Source organism: Xyrauchen texanus, chromosome 7 (assembly GCF_025860055.1).
Source record: "Xyrauchen texanus isolate HMW12.3.18 chromosome 7, RBS_HiC_50CHRs, whole genome shotgun sequence".
In the NCBI taxonomy this organism is placed as follows: Eukaryota; Metazoa; Chordata; class Actinopteri; order Cypriniformes; family Catostomidae; genus Xyrauchen; species Xyrauchen texanus.
In genome coordinates, this window is record NC_068282.1 from 32579978 (window position 1) to 32599032 (window position 19055).

General features: G+C 42.7%; 1 pseudogene; it reads left to right on the top strand.

The window, feature by feature from the left end:
• Positions 1-19055, top strand: part of LOC127646988 (trinucleotide repeat-containing gene 6C protein-like) — a 551486-nt pseudogene that overhangs the window by 531451 nt on the left and 980 nt on the right.

Sequence of the window (19055 nt, forward strand, 5' to 3'; positions counted from 1 at the left end):
TGACTGCATGAAGATATTTTTCTCAAACCTCTACCTTTTAAATATGCAACTTAGCTGACTAAAGCATAAACGTGACTGGGTATAAACTAATGCAAATAGATGGTAATATATTTTATTTAAACATTTGGGTAGGACTTGCGTGTTTTTGTCACATTGTTCTAAACGCTTGAGGTTAGCGTCCTCTCAGCCTGGTCTGTAAACATAAATAATGCAGCATCTATTCAAGAAATTAATTACTTTATAATTATATGACAACATGTACTGGATACATACCTTTTAGTTGTTGGTGTTTTAAATCAGCATTGTTCCGTGTAGTGTTCCGCTGCAATCAATGTGCACTCACATGTCAAAACAACCACAACGAGGCATCAGTTACAATTTTTATTTTGCCTCTAGAGGCTGCTCTCATACTGTATAATGACAGTGCGCCCTTCCCAGCCGCTCCAGCACCAAACGCAACGGGACACAAAGGGGGGAAAATATCGGTGTGGATTTTTGCAGATAACCGCTAGTTCCAGAAATCTTTAGCGGTGCCGATTAATCGGCAAAACCGATATATCGGTCGACCTCTAGCAGACAGACATGCAGTCATATGATCTTGTTTTGGAACACTGATTATGCACTTGCCTGTCCTCAGGTGCTTTGTTGGAGAAGAAAACCAAACTGGACAAACGGGGGGTGGGCATGACGGACTACAGTAACCTAATGAATAAGCCCATAGTATGCCAACCCACAAACCTCTCCAAAGACACCTCGCTGGATCGTGCACTCTACCTTGAAAAGGTATATCCTTGTTTAGAGCTTAAGTCCAGGCCCAGAATCAAAATTGACAATCAAATAAATAAAAAATCCCATATATTAAATACATATCATCTAAATCATCTTTGCTTTTGAATGTATATAAATTTGGTTTAGCATAAATTAAAATATGTAGGAAATTGGCTTGACTGAAGTGGAGAGAACTTTGAACTGGGCAAATTTGAAAAGTAGTTTGGAAATATTTTCTGTTCTCTCAGGATGGCAGGCTGTCAGATGATGCTCCGACCTCACCATTTATGCCTTCTCCTGGCCTTAAGCTCCCACTGGCCAACAGCAGCCTCCCTAACCATGGAATGGGTTGAGTCTCCTCTGGGCTGTCGTTTCAAAACTTGAACAACAGACAGGTAAGTTTTGTCTACTCAGATTCTTCACAGTTGTAGGGCATAGAATGCAAAGGTTTTAATTCATAAACAGGCATTTAACATGGTCTATTTAGCTGAATTGTCTGGTTTTGTGAACAACTTTGGAGTGAAGGTTACATCATTTTAATAATTAATTTGAAAAAGTGTTTTGGTAAAGCAGCCACTAAGTCAACATGGCATAAATTGGGTTCGTCATTTATATTTGCATTATTTTTAAAGAGCTGCATAAACACTGAAATGTGTAAATGTTAAAACCCCTGTTAACGTGTTAAAATTTAAGATAATTAGATTTTATGTTCATGCCGATGTTAAGACTTATTTCTCAGACATCAGCACTACATTTTAAGTTTGTTTAATTTTTGCTGAAATTGATCTGGAATTTATTTGCACATTTGTGCATCCAACCATATACAGTATATAGATGCATTTGATTTTTGCAGAATGGAATGTTCGGAACTAACGGAGCAGCACAAACTCGGGTCATGCAGCAGCGGGCCCTGCCCCCTCAGCCACCAGTGCCACCTCTAAGCTCCAGCCAGCCTAATCTAGATGCTCAATTGCCTCAGTTTCTCACCCCTCAGGTAAAAATTACACAAAAATGTCAAGCCTAGTATGTCTGGATGTTAACTATTAAAAAGCTGCAGTTGCATTTGGAATATTGATGGTACGATACAGCACAAAAGAATGTAATTTGAAATTGAGTGTTACTTATTGCTTACTCTGACAGGTTTAGGTTTGTTTTGTTTTTTCTGGTAGGTTCAAGCGCAGCTCTTACAGTTTGCAGCAAAAAACATTGGACTGAACCCTGCACTTTTAACCTCACCAATAAACCCTCAACAAATGGCCCTGCTGTATCAACTACAACAACTGCAGTTAGTGAGTCACACAATTTACTCTTTTATTTGCTGTTTCTACATGAATACCAGCGATTGTCATCTACCCACTGTTCTGACCACAGGGAGTGAAATATGCTAGTGTTCTTTCTCATAATATCGACCTCATCTCCTTCCTTTCTTCTTTTTCTCTTTCTTTTTTTTCTTTCTTTCTTTCTCACTTTCCTCACTTTGTCTCTTTCTGGCAGGCATATCGGCGTTTGCAGATTCAGCAGAAAATGATGCAGGCTCAGCGTAGTGTCTCTGGTCCAATCAAACAGCAAGAGCAGCAAGTATGACACACACACTTATTTCACTGGCCCTGAAACAAAGGGGATATTTGTACAGAAAATGGCAAACCATTAAATATAAATTTATGCTTGTACTAAATTATTAATGAAATGACATAGGATATTAATTTTCATTGTCGATGAAAATTAGCAACTCTGCCCCTCTCTCACACAGGTTGCACGTACGATCACAAACATGCAGCAGCAGATACAGCAGCACCAGCGTCAGCTGGCCCAGGCCCTGCTCATGAAGCAGCAGCAGCATCCATCCTCTTCTCGTACCTGCCTACATCCCAACATTGGCAAGGCAGGCCTGGATACGTTCACAAGTCACCCTCAGATTTCAGGCCTCCCCATCAATAACCAGACCAAAGAGCAGCAGTCTTTTCCAAACTCTTTCAGCCCCTATACACTCTGTAAGGGACCAAGCCACATGTAGACTTATGCACATGCTTGCTGTGTGTTAGAAATTTGTTGCTCATACTATTGTTTGTGATTATAGCATTTTTTGTGTCATGTGCTTTTAATCTCATTCGATCTCTGTCTGTGACTCTGTTGCCCGCTGTAGCTGGCTTGAACCCAAACATGAATGTAAACTGTATGGAGGCGGGCAGTCTGTCTCCGAAAGATCAAGCTCAGCCACCTCAATCCAGACTCTCACAGTGGACTCATTCAAACTCCATAGATGTCCTGACAGCTGGCACTCAGCACATGGAGGCAAACCTCAATAAGCATGGTATCAGTTCTTTCCACTGACATGAAAACTTTTAGGTTTTACAATATGAAACTTCCTTTTAAAGACTCTTTACTCCACAAAAAACATTCCACTCCATGCAAACACACCAATATCCTTAATCAAACATCAAACTCCTGACACTGAGTCACAATATCTGTCCTGGAGATTTGTGTATTTCAAAAGCATAGACTAAAATTCCTCTCAAGTGGAGGGTTTGCAGACGTTCCAGAGTTATTTTTGCACTGAGTCACTCTGTTTGGTTCTCTCTGTCTGCTGACCCTTCTAAAATATTATCTATCCTTGGCATTTGTTCTCAGTAAACCTTTCCTGAACAACAAGTCTAGCCAAACCACATTAGTTCAGTTGAGGACAAAAGCTCAAGCCTGTAATCTTGAAGTATTCAGATTGAGTGTTTGAAAACTAAATTTCCTTAGAGATGCAAAATAAGAGTACAAAAAGCATGCAGAACAGTATGGGTTTGTGTTGCATGGTCTGTAAATATTTTATGATTATATTAAGTTTGAGTAAATCTTCCTTTGATACTGATTAATGAAAATGTTGGGTTGTTTCAGGTGCAGTCTCTGCTGCTCAGTCCCATGTGCCTGTCAGAAAGACCACCATGGAGGATTCTTTCATCCCATACAATCTTATATCAAACTCTGAATCCCCCACCAGCACCTTGGTGTCTCCAGAGAGTTGGACACAGGGCAAAAGTCCCAGTGAGTAAATCTCCAGTGGATCCAATATCAGCTGGCCTCCAGGTAAGCATATTGATGATTTAAAAAGTAATTTTAATTGTCATTGTTCACAATAATTATAGGCCTTGATTTCCATTTAGATATGGAAAATTATTTATAGTAATTTAAATGTCATTGTAATGTTAATAGTAATATTCATCAATATGCACCCTGAACAAATTTAGGTTGTAGTTTTTCAAATCTTAAATATAACATAATTTACCGGGTGCATTGAAAACCAAATTTTTAACTTTTGTCTTGTTTTTTTTGTCAGAATTCTGCCCTGGGGTGCCATGGAAAGGTCTGCAGAACATTGACCCAGAGAATGACCCCAACATGACCCCAGGAAGTGTTCCTAGTGGCCCCACCATCGACACTAACATACAGGATGTGAACCGTTACATGTTACGTGACAGGACTGGAGGTGAGGGATAATTAATAGACAAGAGACCATTATTGATAAATGAATCTGGACCAAATTATTTTAGGAGAGTTGTTTTTTGTTTAGTTTTTTATTTAAAATATATATATATTATTATTATTCTTTATCCAAGTTTAAAACATAATTTATACCAAATTCCGAACGTTCAGTCCTGTATGTTCAATAAAATTATACTTGCTACATTGAGGAGCAGTACACAATAAATATATTTTACTATTTCTCCCTGCCCCATTTTGCTGTCCAATGGGGACAATTACCCACTGTAGCCTCATCCCCTACTCAAAGTTGTCCTTGAGTAAGTGGCCGGTCAGTGCCTATAGCTTATTTGGTCTGTCATCTGAGAACGAGGTGGATGAGGACATTGCAGGTGCAGCCCTCCTCTTAATGGCCCATTCCACTCACCTAGACCTGCTAAACTGCAACTTTTATCGTGCCCCTATCCTTAAACTTGGAGTGGTCCCTCACCAAGTGTTTGTTAGACTATGTATTCCTTAAACCTACACTCTCCCTCTTTCTCTATTATTTTGAAAACTTGAGTGAAAGGCAGTGATGGAAGTTGACAAGCTGCTGCTGTTATTGATTAATCTCTCGCCCTTTCTCAATCTCTTGTCCATCTCTTCAGGTAAACTCTTGGAAATTAAGTCTGCTTTGTCCCCCTGATCCCATATCCCACACGCAGGTCTCTTTGTCTCATGAGTTATGGAAAGTTGCCCCTGGGACGCGTAACTCCAATGCCCTCTCTCGTCCCCCTCCAGGCCTGACAAACACCAAGCTCTCCTTCACCTGGGGAGGAAACTCCCTTGGCCTCAGCCAGGGCTGGTCCAGCTCTTACTCATCAGGTAAATCTTCAGTCCAACAGTGTTGACCCAGGAGTAAAGCAATATGCTCACTATTCTGGGACATGCTGTAGTGTGGCTGACATTCTGATCAGATCCCACTATCTTTGTTAGATGTTTTGTGTTTAGATTACAGATGAACATGTAAAGAAGTTAAGAATTTATTGTAACAGCAAAATGTTCTTATGTGGATCCTGTATTCAGATGTTTTCTTTTCTATCTGTATTAGAAGGGGGAAGCTGGAGCACTGACAGTGCCTACAGGGCAAGCAGCTGGGTGGTGCTTAGGAATCTCACTCCTCGGGTGCATATAGAAAAGACTCTAGATCATTTTTTAAAAACATAATTTTTAAACCGACCACATGTGTTTACAAAACTGTAGTAAAAGTAACTTTGATGAAGAGGATTGTAAGGTTGATTCTATGTAACATGAAATGCTGTTAAATAAAAATTTTAAAAATCTAAATGTACTCCCATGATTCACTTTTACACAGTGTATATGTAGATCCAATAGACAAACTTTACAACCTGTTTTTGTTTGTGTCAGATTGATGGTTCCACCCTGCGTACCCTGTGCATGCAGCACGGCCCTCTCATTACCTTCCATCTGAACCTGACGCAAGGCAATGCTGTCGTACGTTATAGCTCCAAGGAGGAGACCGCCAAAGCCCAGAAATCACTGCACATGTAAGACTAAAACAGATCACTTCCTGTTCTGGTTGCTGCCGGCATGCTGCGTGAGTGTTTGTAGCTTGCTAGCCTGCCTAGTATTGCTTATTCTTATACATTCATCGTTTTATCCTTTGCCATTTTACCACATGTTTCGAGTTTTCCACTCTACTGTTTCAACTGCATGTATTTTACCGTGCAAACCCGTTTTCTCTCTTTTTATCTTTTCCCGCTTGTCTACATCTCGTGTCTCGACTGCATACAGTTTTCTCCATGTGTTTTGCATGGATTTTTGCATCAATCTCAAACATCTGCTGATCAGGAACCACATCGAACCATATTGATCTCAATCCCTTGCCACTCAAGAACATCCACAACAACAAACAATTGCGGTAACTCCTGGCTATTTAGTCCCATATTTACTATAGCGTCTTCCATCAGCAGAGATAGATTCACATGGGATAAATGTAAGGAATTAGTCAGGCTGACGGAGAAGGTTAATGAGTTAGAGACATGCATCCGAATACTAGTTGAGGTCTGTGTGAAAGAGAAGCCAGTAGATACTGTTTCGGATGCGGGTAGTAACTTTAGTGAGGTCAGCGAGCAACACACACGCTTTGGTTCCGGCTGAAGACCTCCCGCAGCAGGGTGTTTGGGTGACATCTCGGCGGCACACTAGCTCAGAGCGACACCACTCTCCCATTCCTGTTAGGGTTTCTAATCGATTCTCTCCACTCAGTGATGTGCCCACTGAGAATCATGTTGAAAGAGCCTTAATAATTGGTGATTCTATTGTAAGGAACATGGAAATAGAGACTCCAGCCACTATTGTTAAATGCTTTTCCGGGGCTAGAGCATCTGAGTGTGATTGAAGTGCTGGCTAATGCTAAACGTAGATTTTCTAAAATTGTTATTCATGTCGGCACTAATGATGTCCTGCTTCACCAGTCGGAGATCACAAAAGATAATGTTAAAGAGGTGTGTGAACTTGCAAAAACTATGTCAGACACTGTAATATGCTCTGGCCCCCTCCCTGCTCATCATGGTGACTAGGTTTATAGTAGATTAGTGTCACTGAACGGCTGGATGTCTGAGTGGTGTGCGGAGAATAGCATAGGATTTATAGACAATTGAAAGAGTTTTTGGGGTAGACATGACCTACTAAAAAGAGACTGATTCCATTCCTCCAGGGAAGGTGCCGCTCTCCTCTCTAGTAATTTGACTCATAGTCTTAATAGTGATAGTATTTGACTAATTGGGGCCCTGGCCAGAAGCAGACAAACTGGTTAATCCGAACGTCTGCTAGCTGCCTTGAGCTGTCACACAGGTCACATAAACTACAACACATAGAGACTTTATCACCTAGATATCATATAGAGACGGAGTCTGTTCCCCGACTACTAAACACAAACCCCTCACTAAATCATTTTGAAAAAATATGATTAATGTCAAAATAAAAAAATATACAATAAAAATATTAAGATAAACGTAATACAAAGGTACATTAGCTCTCTTTGAACCAAAACAGTAATTGTAAATTAAATTCTTACAGATTATAGTTTGGATTCACTCTGTTAGACTGAAACCTGGTTTCAACAAGATGAATATATTATTTTGAATGCATCTACTCCCTCAGGTTATTGTTATAAAAATGAGCCTCATCTGAAGGGTCGAGGAGGAGGTGTTGCTACAATTTACAGTGAAGTTTTTGGTGTTACTCAGAAGACAGGATATAAATGTAAGTCTTTTGAACTAATAATGCTTAATGTGACACCATCAGATATAAATAAAAAATCTTTGTCATCTTTTGCCCTTGCTACAGTATATAGATCACCTGGGCCATACTCCGATTTCTTTGGTGAATTTGCTAATTTTCTATTAGATCTAGTAGTTAATGTAGATAGAGCTTTAATTGTTGGTGACTTCAACATTCACATAGATGATGAAAATGACACATTGGGATTAGTATATATCAATATTCTCAACACACTTTGTGTCAGACAGAATGTGACTGGACCAACTCATTGCCATAATCATATGCTAGATTTAATTCTATCATATGGAGTTGATGTTGATACTATAGAAATTCTAATGCAGAGCGATGACATCACATATCATTACCTCATCTCTTGTTTGCTGCAATCAGCTAATGTCACTCAATCGACACCACACTATCGTTCAGGTAGAACTATTCTTTCGACTAAAGATAGCTTCACTAATGGCACTTTTCCACTGCACGTTACGGTTCGACTCGCCTCAACTCTACTCGCTTTACGTTTCCGATCTTGCATTTCCACTGCAGTTTAGTGCCATCTCAACGTGGGTGGGATTATAGGCTGGTCGTCATAGTTGCACTGCCTCTACTGCCATGACATCATCTTAAACATGACACAAACTGACCAAAACAATAACACGACCGCTAGCTGTCAGCTACTAGCTCATTGTGCTGCATAAAGCATTTGTTGCATTGTGATTTTACACAAGTGTAACAGTTAAATTGGCTTGGTTGTTTTAGAAGCAACATACCATCCTCCATCGTGGACTCCAGCACTCTCACTCCTATTGCTCGCCAATCTAGATAGCGTACATTTGGTCAAATCACTTCCACTTTTTCTTGATGGTTCTGTAGTCACTTTTACTTTTTTTTTTACTTTTCCCTACAATATTGGTAGGTCTGGTGGTAGCCGTGTCGCCAACAGCTGATACACTTCCTGAGAGACTTTTTCATTTCACTCATCGCTAACGCGTGGACCATCTGCACCTCGTTTATTGACCATGTCACGGTTCTGCGCACAGCCATTTTTTTTCACAATTCGAAAGTCCCATGAACAAATTATACTGTTATCGCTGTTGCTAACTTTAAAACTAGCAGGTTGATGTCATGTGTCGGAAATTCAGTGACGCTGGTTGTGACTATTCTCCCTGACCAATCATTGATCTGCATGATTTTGACGTCACATTTAGTATCGGCTCGACTCGATTGGAAACTCGACCGAGGTGGTACCAAAAAGTATCAAGTACCAGGTACTATCCACAGTGGAAAACCCCCAAAAAGCGAGCAGAGCAGAGTCGAGTTGTACAATTCAGTGGAAAAGCCCCATTCTTCCAGAATTTGTCTCACATGCTCAGTAAGCCAAAAATTCCAGAAGAATTTGATGAAAATACCTCTAGCACTCTTAATAGTGTTGACCCCTTCAATTAAAGAAAATTCTCTCAAGAGAGCAGCTCAGAAAATGGAGCGCAAGTGGAAGAATACAAAATTAGAGGTATTTCGTGGTGCATGGAAGGATAGTGTCTGTAGCTACTGACAGGCACTAAAAGCTGCCAGGTCAGCATATTTTTGCAAACTCATAGAAAATAACCACAGCAATCCTAGGTTTTTAATCAGTACTGTGGCTAAATTGGTTAGGAATAAAGCATCGACTGAACCAGATATTCTGTCGCAACACAATAGTAATGACTTCATGAATTTCTTTACTGATAAAATGTGAATTATCTGAAATCAAATTGGAACTTTGCAATAAACTGTCACAGCACCTCAGAAAAGAGTCTCATAATTTTGCTCACGAGCAACTTCAATCCTTTGCTGTCATAGGTCATGAAGAGCTAACAAAACTTACCAAAAAATTTATATCCACAACATGTACTGTATGTTAGATCCAATACCAACTAAGCTCTTAAAAGACGTATTCCTCTTTTATATGTGTGAAACGCTTCTCAGAAGGAGGACACAGGAAACGGAGCTTTCAAAAAACCCACAGGTAAGGCTTTAATGGCTTTAATTTTTCTTTCCACAAAATTTATACACATAACCTGTTCAGCACTTTTCTGGAACACTGAGTTCTCTTGCGCCAGTCTCTTCCCCAAGGCTCTGTGGCTGCTGCCTTTTTATGCCGCTCTCCCCATGCTTACTGAAATTAGACACAGGTGTTAGACATAATTTAGCTCAGGTGTAAGCGCCCTTACCGCTTTCCTCTCCCGGACAGGCACTTGACCACGCCCCCGCTGCCACATACCCCCACCGCCCGACTCAGGCCGGGGCGCCATCCGGCCTGCCCACCACTCCCCTCCCCATTTCTGGAGAGGAAGTCAGCGACAGCTATCTGCACCCCCGGTCTGTGGACCACCTTGAACTTAAAAGGCTGGAGTACAAGATACCAACGGGTGATCCGGGCGTTAGTATCCTTCATGCGTTGGGGCGTGATCCGAGCAGAGGGTGAAGGCCCACCCCAGCAGGTAGTAACAGAGTGTGAGGACCGCCCACTTGATGGCCAGGCACTCCTCCTCTACGGTGCTGTACTTAGTCTCCCTCAAGGAGAGCTTCCGGCTAATGTACAGCACCGGGCGCTCCTCCCCTTCCACCACCTGCGAGAGTACGGCCCCCAGCCCTCTGTCTGAAGCGTCTGTCTGCAATACAAAAGGGAGAGAGAAGTCAGGTGCATGTAAAAGCGGCCCCCCACAAAGTGCGGCTTTAAACCGCGTAAATGCCTGTTGGCACTGCTCCGACCATTGGACCGGATCTGGAGCCCCCTTTTTAGTGAGGTCAGTCAACGGGCTGGTGACATCTGAAAAATTAGGCACAAACCTTCTATAATAGCCAGCCAGCCCCAGGAACTGCCTCACCCCCTTTTTGGTCTTGGGTCTAGGGAAAGTCGCATTCGCCGCGGTCTTATCAATTTGGGGACGCGCCTGGCCATGACCCAAGTGGAACCCCAGATACCGTACCTCCACACGCCCAATCGCGCACTTCTTGGGGTTTGCCGTGAGCCCCGCCCGCCGCAGCGACCTCAGGACGGCCCGCAGATGTTGCATGTGCCGCTGCCAATCATTGCTATAAATAATGATATTGTCCAAATATGCAGCGGCGTAAGCGGTGTGTGGTCTGAGGATCCTATCCATGAGGCGTTGAAACGTGGCTAACAAACCGAAAGGAAGCGTCAGGAATTGGTGTAATCCGAACGGCGTAGAGAAGGCCATTTTCTCACGGGATATTGGTGTCAAGGGGATCTGCCAATAACCCTTCATTAGATCCAAGGTCGAATAAAACAGAGCAGTACCTAACCGATCGAGCAGTTCATCAACACGGGGCATTGGGTGCACGTCAAATTTAGACACCGCGTTGACTTTTCTATAATCCACACAGAATCGTACAGATCTGTCGCTCTTGGGAACAAGAACAACTGGGCTGGACCAATCACTGTGGGATTCCTCTATTACGCCCATATCGAGCATCGCATCCAATTCCTCCCGCACTACTTTCTTTTTATGTTCGGGTAAGCAATGGGGGCAGCAACGTACCACCACACCCGGCTCGGTCACGATGTGGTGCTGTATGATGTTTGTACGGCCCGGTAGAGGGGAAAACACATCTGCAAATTCCTTTTTGTGGTGGTGGCGGCGTAGTGGCTAAAGCACAGGGCTGTTAATCAGAAGGTCGCTGGTTCGAACCCAACGGCCACCACCATTGTGCCCTTGAGCAAGGCACTTAACTCCAGGTTGCTCCGGGGGGATTGTCCCTGTAATAATTGCACTGTAAGTCGCTTTGGATAAAAGCATCTGCCAAATGCATAAATGTAAATGTAAATGTTTTGTAATTCGGAAACCTCTGTGAGTTGACGCGGTGAGAGGTGGTCTCCACAAGTAACCGGGGTGTTAAGATTGCGGCTTTTGTTTACCTTCGGGTCCGAGCTCCGCCCTCTCCGGAACTACCGTAGCCAACTTCACAGAGACCGCCTCCTCCCTCCACAATTTCAGGAGGTTGAGATGGTATATTTGACGTGCGCCCCCTCTATTGGTACGTTTAACCTCATAATCGAGTTCACCTACTCGTCGTGTGACCTCAAAGTGCCCTTGCAGAGCTCTATGTTGGGAGTAATACGAGTACCTTATCTCCCGGTGCAAATTCCCTTAGCTGAGTACCCCTATCATACAGCCGGCTTTGGCGTTCTTGAGCCTGGAGCAAATTCTCCTGTGTTAATTGCCCCAGTTTGTGGAGTTTTGCTCGTAGATCAAGAACGTACTGAATTTCATTCTTACTATTAGAAGGTCCGTCCTCCCAAGCTTCGCAGATGACGTAAAGCACTCCGCGCGGGCGCCGCCCATACAGCAGCTCAGAAGCCGGTGGAGGCTTGCGGGACCTCTCGTACAGCGAATAACAGGGGGTCGAGCCACTTAATCCCAATTCCTAGCGTCTTCGTGTACGAACTTACAAATCATATTTTTGAGCGTTTTATTAAATCGCTCCACTAGGCCATCGGTCTGCGGATGGTACACGCTAGTGCGAATTGACTTAATGCCCAACAGTTCCTAAAGCTCGCGAAGTGTATGTGACATAAACGTTGTGCCCTGATCGGTGAGGATTTCTTTCGGAATCTCCACCCAGGAGATTATCTTGAAGAGTGTCCCTGCAACACTACGTGCTGAGATGTTGATCAGAGGCACTGCTTCCGGATATCGCGTTGCATAATCCACCAGGACTAACACAAAGCGATGTCCGCGTGCTGTCCGTTCTAATGGCCCGACGAGGTCCATCCCAATTCTTTCGAAGGGGACCTCGATCAGTGGAAGGGGGCGCAATGGCGCTTTTGGGGTGGCCGGTGGGTTTACCAGCTGACATTCGCGGCACGCCGCACACCGCCTGCGGACATCGTTGCCAATGCCCAGCCAATAGAAATGGGCTATTAGACGGAGCAGTGTCTTCCTTTCTCCTAAGTGACCCGCCATGGGATTATAGTGAGCCGCCTGGAAAACCATTTCCCGGCAGCTCCGTGGAATCAACAGCTGTGTTACATTTTCCTTTGTTTGAGCATCCTGCGTCACTCTATATAACTGGTCACTTATAATGGCAAAATAAGGATATGAAATGGCGATGCCCGGCTGGAGTTGTTGACCATCGATTACTCTCACTTGGTCAAAGGCGTGCTTAAGGGTTTCGTCCCGCGACTGCTCCAAAGGGAAATCCCCCTCAGGGAATTCCCTGAGGGGGTGGTAGCCCCGCCCCTTCCCTCGTCATTTAGACTTGAAGCGGTCGAGGACGGCCCCGGCTCCGCCTCCCCTGCAAAAGCATCGCACACCGCACATCTCCTTATTTTAGTGCAGGACCCATCCACGCAAATTCCCTCTAATACTTTTCTAAAGCCCGGCCAATTGGTCCCCAAAATCCAGATGAGTGAGGTGGGAACTAACCGCTGCCTCCATTCTATGTTTTTCCCCCTGGAATTTGATCACCAAGGTCACCATAGGATACTTGTGAACATCCCCATGCACACACCTCACCCTCACCAGTTTAGATGTGCCCAAAGCCCCGGGTTGAACCAAGCGTTGGTGGATGGTGGTCTGTTTACACCCTGTATCCAGCAATGCTTGGTAAGTACCCCACCTGAGGGGGAGGGCGGCTGAAGGTTGGGGAATGGGAATGTGTTGCTTCCAATGGCCGGGAAGCTGGTCTCGGGAGTTCTCCTCACCTACGTGGGGCAGGAACAGGCCCTGGGGAGAGAGCAGAGCGAGAAGGCAGAGAGGAAGGGGAGGGAACATGGGAAAATACAGGGGAAGGGGGAAGAGAGAGAGAGGGCTCCTCCGCCCTCGGGATCGCCGCCATGTGATCCTCCGCAAGCCGGACAGCTGCCTCCAGCGACGTCGGGCGGTGGCACTTGATCCACTCCGCCGTTCTCCGGGGCAAGCGTTGGACGAACTCCTCCAGCACCACCTGGTCGACGAGTTCCTCGACGTTGCGGTCCCCCACTAGCAGCCACTTCCGAAGGCAAACGGGCGGTCAGATTTCTCCAGCCTCATGCTCCGGAAGAGCTGGCTGTTCTCATCCGGACTTCGACCAACCCATTGCAGGATGGCTCGCTTCAGGTCCGCGTAGGCCAGGAGGTTCGTTGCCGGCAGTTGTTGAGCCGCGAGCTGGGCTTCCCCGGACAAAGGAGGGACAAGGCGAGCTGTCCACTGATCGTGTGGCCAGCCCAAAATCTCGGCGGTACGCTCGAAGAGATCCAGGAACGCTTCTGGATCGTCTGCTGCCCCCATCTTTTGCAACGCGGGCGGTGGCAACAAGGCGCGGGTGTCCGGGGTCGCGGCTGTCAGGCATGAAAACTCCTCACCTTTCGGCGAATTTCGCCGTTTTAAAAACAAAATGGGTCACCTACGTGACTTGTGCAGATCTGATGAAAAAACATTTGGGGGGTGTTGGGGTGTGTGTGATGTATCTATAGTTACCATAAACTTCGCGGCTTTAAAAACCAATCATCATTCCTAATGCCGAAACCTGACAGCCAATCCGAGTCAGAGTACCTGCTATATCTCTATAGTTACCATAAACTTCGCGGCTTTAAATACCAATCATCATTCCTAATGCCGACTGACAGCCAATCCAAGTCAGAGAGTACGGCACAATTTTTTTAAAAGTCACACCGCGAATCTGACAACTGGACACCACACCGCAAGTCTGATAACTGGACACACTGCCGAACAAAGACAGTGTAAGCGCCATTTATTAGTAGCAAGTTTGTTTATGTTATAACATTTGTTACTCTTTCATTCTTGTGTTTATGTTGGTATATTGGTGCAACTTCTGTATTGAAACTCTTATTTTGAAGTTGTACTGGAACTCTTATTTGAAGTTTAAAGGAAGCTGTAAGAAAAATTAATAATAAATGAGTGTGGACGGCGGAGCAACACGGTTGTTTTACCGTCGTTGGTTCTCTCCAAGCCAACTCAACGCGTAAAACTGTCTTATGTCGTTCATACAATGTGGTTATAATAAGAGAAGTAAGTTTAGTTGAAGTTTATAATTACGAACAATTAAGATTACAGACAGTTCTGCACGTCGAAAAGCAAGCCTGAGTTAAGTTAGCTTACAATGTTATTTGCATTCTCTATGGGTTCCGGGAGGGCTCGCACTAACGTGCTTTCATACAGTACGTGACCTTAACTTATGCAGCGATTGGTGGAAACAAATATACCTCTATTAATAATATTTAACGAAGTGACTTCCAATAATTTCCTCAGTGCATAACTTACTTGATTCCACAGACATATTCTCCATCTGTAAATGTTAGAAAGTTATGCAAATATTTCCATTTTGCTGTCATGAGTGGACGAGCCTTCAGCAGGGTAAACTTCTGTGAATGAGCATGCGCGCCGAACAGACGGAGCGCAATAGAATAGGAGCGCAATAATTCTGACTAAAATATACATTAACACTAAATAATAAATAGATTTTGCTAATATATTTGTTGTTGAATATTTGCTGTTGATGGTGAACATAAATGTGCTAGAGAACTTCAAACCTACAAGTGTATTTTTATGATATCAGTTTTGTTTTTATTTTCATTTTAAGTTTAGTAAATTTTACTACTTCTTTAAAAAGCATTATTTTGTTTTTAGATCGTAATGTTTGCAATGTTAGAGTGTAATGTGATTTGACCCCTTTTTGGATAGACTGAAAGGTTGCATTCACTGTTTGTTTTCATAGCCTTCAATATGAACATTGTTTGTAGGACAATATTTACCAGGATATGAAATAACTTTTTTTTGTTTAAATTAAATACAGATTTAAAAAAAAAGAAAAGAAAAAGTTAAATACTGAGATTATACCATCGCCATTTAGCCCCAAAATTCAGATTTCTTTGGCAATTGCCCAACCCTAACTTATGGCATGCTTTAAATGCTGAATTTCCATTTTTAGCTGAAGCAGTAGGCTAATGATAAATTAACAATTATCCGTTCTGCATTAATAATTCAATTTGTTTGAGCCTGGAGCAGAAATGCTCCCTTGCGAGGACGGTTTTTACGCCCGCGGATACGGTTCTGTGCGCTCGTACTACTTACACGCACCTGATTTGTATGTGCGCTATTATGGTACTAGGTAAATGCCATACGAAAATTACCCATAATGTGTAACCTTAACTGTTTTATGCCTTAATTTCAGAATGAGTTATTTAGGAGAGAGTGATGCACTGCTAGTGAAGCAGTTAGATGCAGGCCTGAAGTGCACCTGGAACTGGTCATGGCTTAAACTGGAATATAAGATTGAGGTTCAAGGAGAAGAGCTTACATTCCCTTTATCAAATGTGTTCAAGAAAATTAATGAGAAGGGCCATGTGAGATGTATTCTGTGCCACAAAGAAATAAATTATGCCAACAAAGGCAGCCATGCTTTGCTGGCACACTGCAAAACTGAGATGCACAGGAAGAAAGTCATCGACATCACAACAACACACAGTGTAGCCAGCCTTCTAGGCAGTGAGACCAGAGCATCTACATCAGCTACAAACCAGTGTCCAGAGAACATTAGACAGCAATGCCAGACAAAGCTTCCAACACCCACTGTGAATCGCATAGCAAATGCAGAGGTAGGCCTAGTAGTTAAGCACTAGCAGCTTCCCTACTGTGTCATGACATTTATTACCTGATTTAAAATAATTTCAACATTTCTGTTGTAGGCCATGGTTCTTGGAGTGCTAGCAGAGCATTCCCTCCCCTTTTCTATTATTTATCTAAAAGAAAAAATAATGTGTTTTGTGTAAATACTTGCCTCCACACATTAAAATGGCCCCCATATTTTGTATGTTTTATGTGTTACTATATTTTCAATTTATTCTTTATGCAGCAAATGTGAAATGAATGAAAAAAATGAAAATGTGCTATATACAGTATATATAAAGTCGATTAGATTGGATTTTTTTGCTGCCGTATTCTTCTCACCTTTTTTACCCCTGACCAGTTTTCATGCCTGGGCTGTGGTCAGAACGGCCTCCTGGCTCAGGAGACTCCGGATCGCATGCCGGTCCTCTGCTTGAGTCTGCATGATATCGAAGAACCGGTGATCCTGGTCCTGCCGGAGCTCAAGCAGGGATTGTTGGTGGGTCTGATGCATTGCAGCGAGGGACTGGAGGACCCTTGCCAACTGGAAGGACTCTACGGGGCAATCACCTTCCGTCATTTAAAAAATTTGAGTCCCGGGTTTCGGCACCAGTGTGAAACGCTTCTCAGAAAGAGGACACAGGAAACGGAGCTTTCAAAAAACCCACAGGTAAGGCTTTAATGGAACTTAGGTTTCTTTCCACAAAATTTATACACATAACCTGTTCAGCACTTTTCTGGAACACTGAGTTCTCTTGCGCCAGTCTCTTCCCCGAGGATCTGTGGCTGCTGCCTTTTTATGCCGCTCTCCCCATGCTTACTGAAATTAGACACAGGTGTTAGACATAATTTAGCTGAGGTGTAAGCACCCTTTCCGCTTTCCTCTCCCGGGCGAGCGCTTGACCACGCCCCCACTGCCACAATATGTAATCTCAGATCCTCATCTTAATATAAATATAAACTTTAAAATATCAGTTATAAAACCAATTATTAAGAAGCCACAGCTTGATCCTGGGGAATTGGCTATACAGACTGATTTCAAAATCTACCATTTATGTCGAAAATTGTGTTTTCCCAACTATATTCATTTCTGCAGAGAATCTACAGATTGTGGCTGCATTTCTCTTAGTGCTTTTAGATCTTAGTGCTGCCTTCGACACAATAGATCATGGCATTCTCTTGAATAGGCTGGAGAATTATGTTTGCATTAGTGGACTTGCATTAGCATGGTTTAGGTCTTATTTATCAGACTGCTGTCACTTTGTATGTGTAAATGAGAAGCCTCTGCTTTTCTCCTTATAAATGCTTCCCCTAGGAGATGTAATCAGAAATCATGGAATAAGTTTCCACTGTTATGGTGACAATACCCAACTTTATAGTTCTTCAAAACCCAACGAAAATTCAGTGTATCAATGAAATCAAAGATTGGATGGACAAAAATTTCCTTCTACTCAATTCCGACAAACAGAGGTACTAATTATTGGACCAAACACCTCTAAAAATAAGCCGTTAAAAGATAATTTGACTCTTGATGGATGTTCTGTTACATCGTCTTCTGCAGCAAATAACTTTGGTGTTATATTTTATTACAACCTGTCCTTTGAAAATCTAATTTCCAATGTTTGTAGAACAGCATTCCTCCACCTCAGTAAGTTACGGCATTACTAAGCTCTCTGTTGCTGATGCCAAAAAACCTTCTGACATGCTATATTCCATCACGTTCATTATGATCACACATTTCTGGCTTGTAAAAATTTCCTAGAATGTAAAAATCCACAAAAGGTTGTAGATCCTTTTCCTATTTGGCTCCTAAACTATAGAATAGTCTACCTAACACTGTTCGGGATGCAGACACACTCAGTTTAAGTCTAAACTAAAAACTCCTCTATTTCGTCAGGCATACACCTAATTTATCCATCAACTCACAATTAGGCTGCTTTAGTTAGGTCTGCCGGAACTAGAAACATCTATCATGATCTATAACACTGCATAAAATTGAATGACATCTTTGCTAATATTATTCTATGTTTCCATGTCTCAACCTCGGGATTCATAGCTGGCCAGATCGAGCTCCATTCCTGCTTGGTGTCGGACTCCACTGCAATGTGTCTCTGAGTGATGATGACTAAATGTAGCTGGTGCTAGCCAGACATCATGTCAGTCTTTTATGATGGAATTCAGAGGATGAACTGATGCCAACTCCAACTGTAAGACATTGGATACTTCATATACCACTGCCTGAACTTTTGATTTATGATGTACCCCACAGAACCTCACCGAATTGACCTGCCGGTTGAACTGAGATACAACTCATTGATATCTGCCTGCATCACCTTTGTCTATTGATGGACTACACTTTTGAAATGGAATCATATACTATCATTTATTTCAGCCTTCATCATCCAACTAACAAAGGACAATGCATCTATGTGAACTTCTGCAGTTAATCCAGGGTGGACTTCAATGACATTAGTCTTTAATCTTACAGCTCATAAAAAATATTTGTATTAAACACTGGACCTTAATGCTTAGTTTACTAATCTTATACCATGACCTGCACTGTACATAAATTACTAATATTAGCATTATATTCATGCTGGTTAGCCAGAGGGGAACTGGCCCCTACAGTGAGGCTGGTTTCTCCCAAGGTTATTTTTCTCCATTAACCAACATCTTATGGAGTTTTGTGTTCCTTGACAATTATCATTTAATTATAAATTTTTTATACACAATTTACAATCATATTTACATCACATTCTATGACTTTATATATATTACAGTTTCATTTTTTGTTAATGCATGATTTTCTGTAAGCTGCTTTGAAACAATGTGTTTTGTGAAAATCGCTATACAAATAAAATTGACTTTTCCATCTCCTTCCACATTCATTTTCTGCTTCATTTTTTTCTGATTTATTGTGGAGAATGC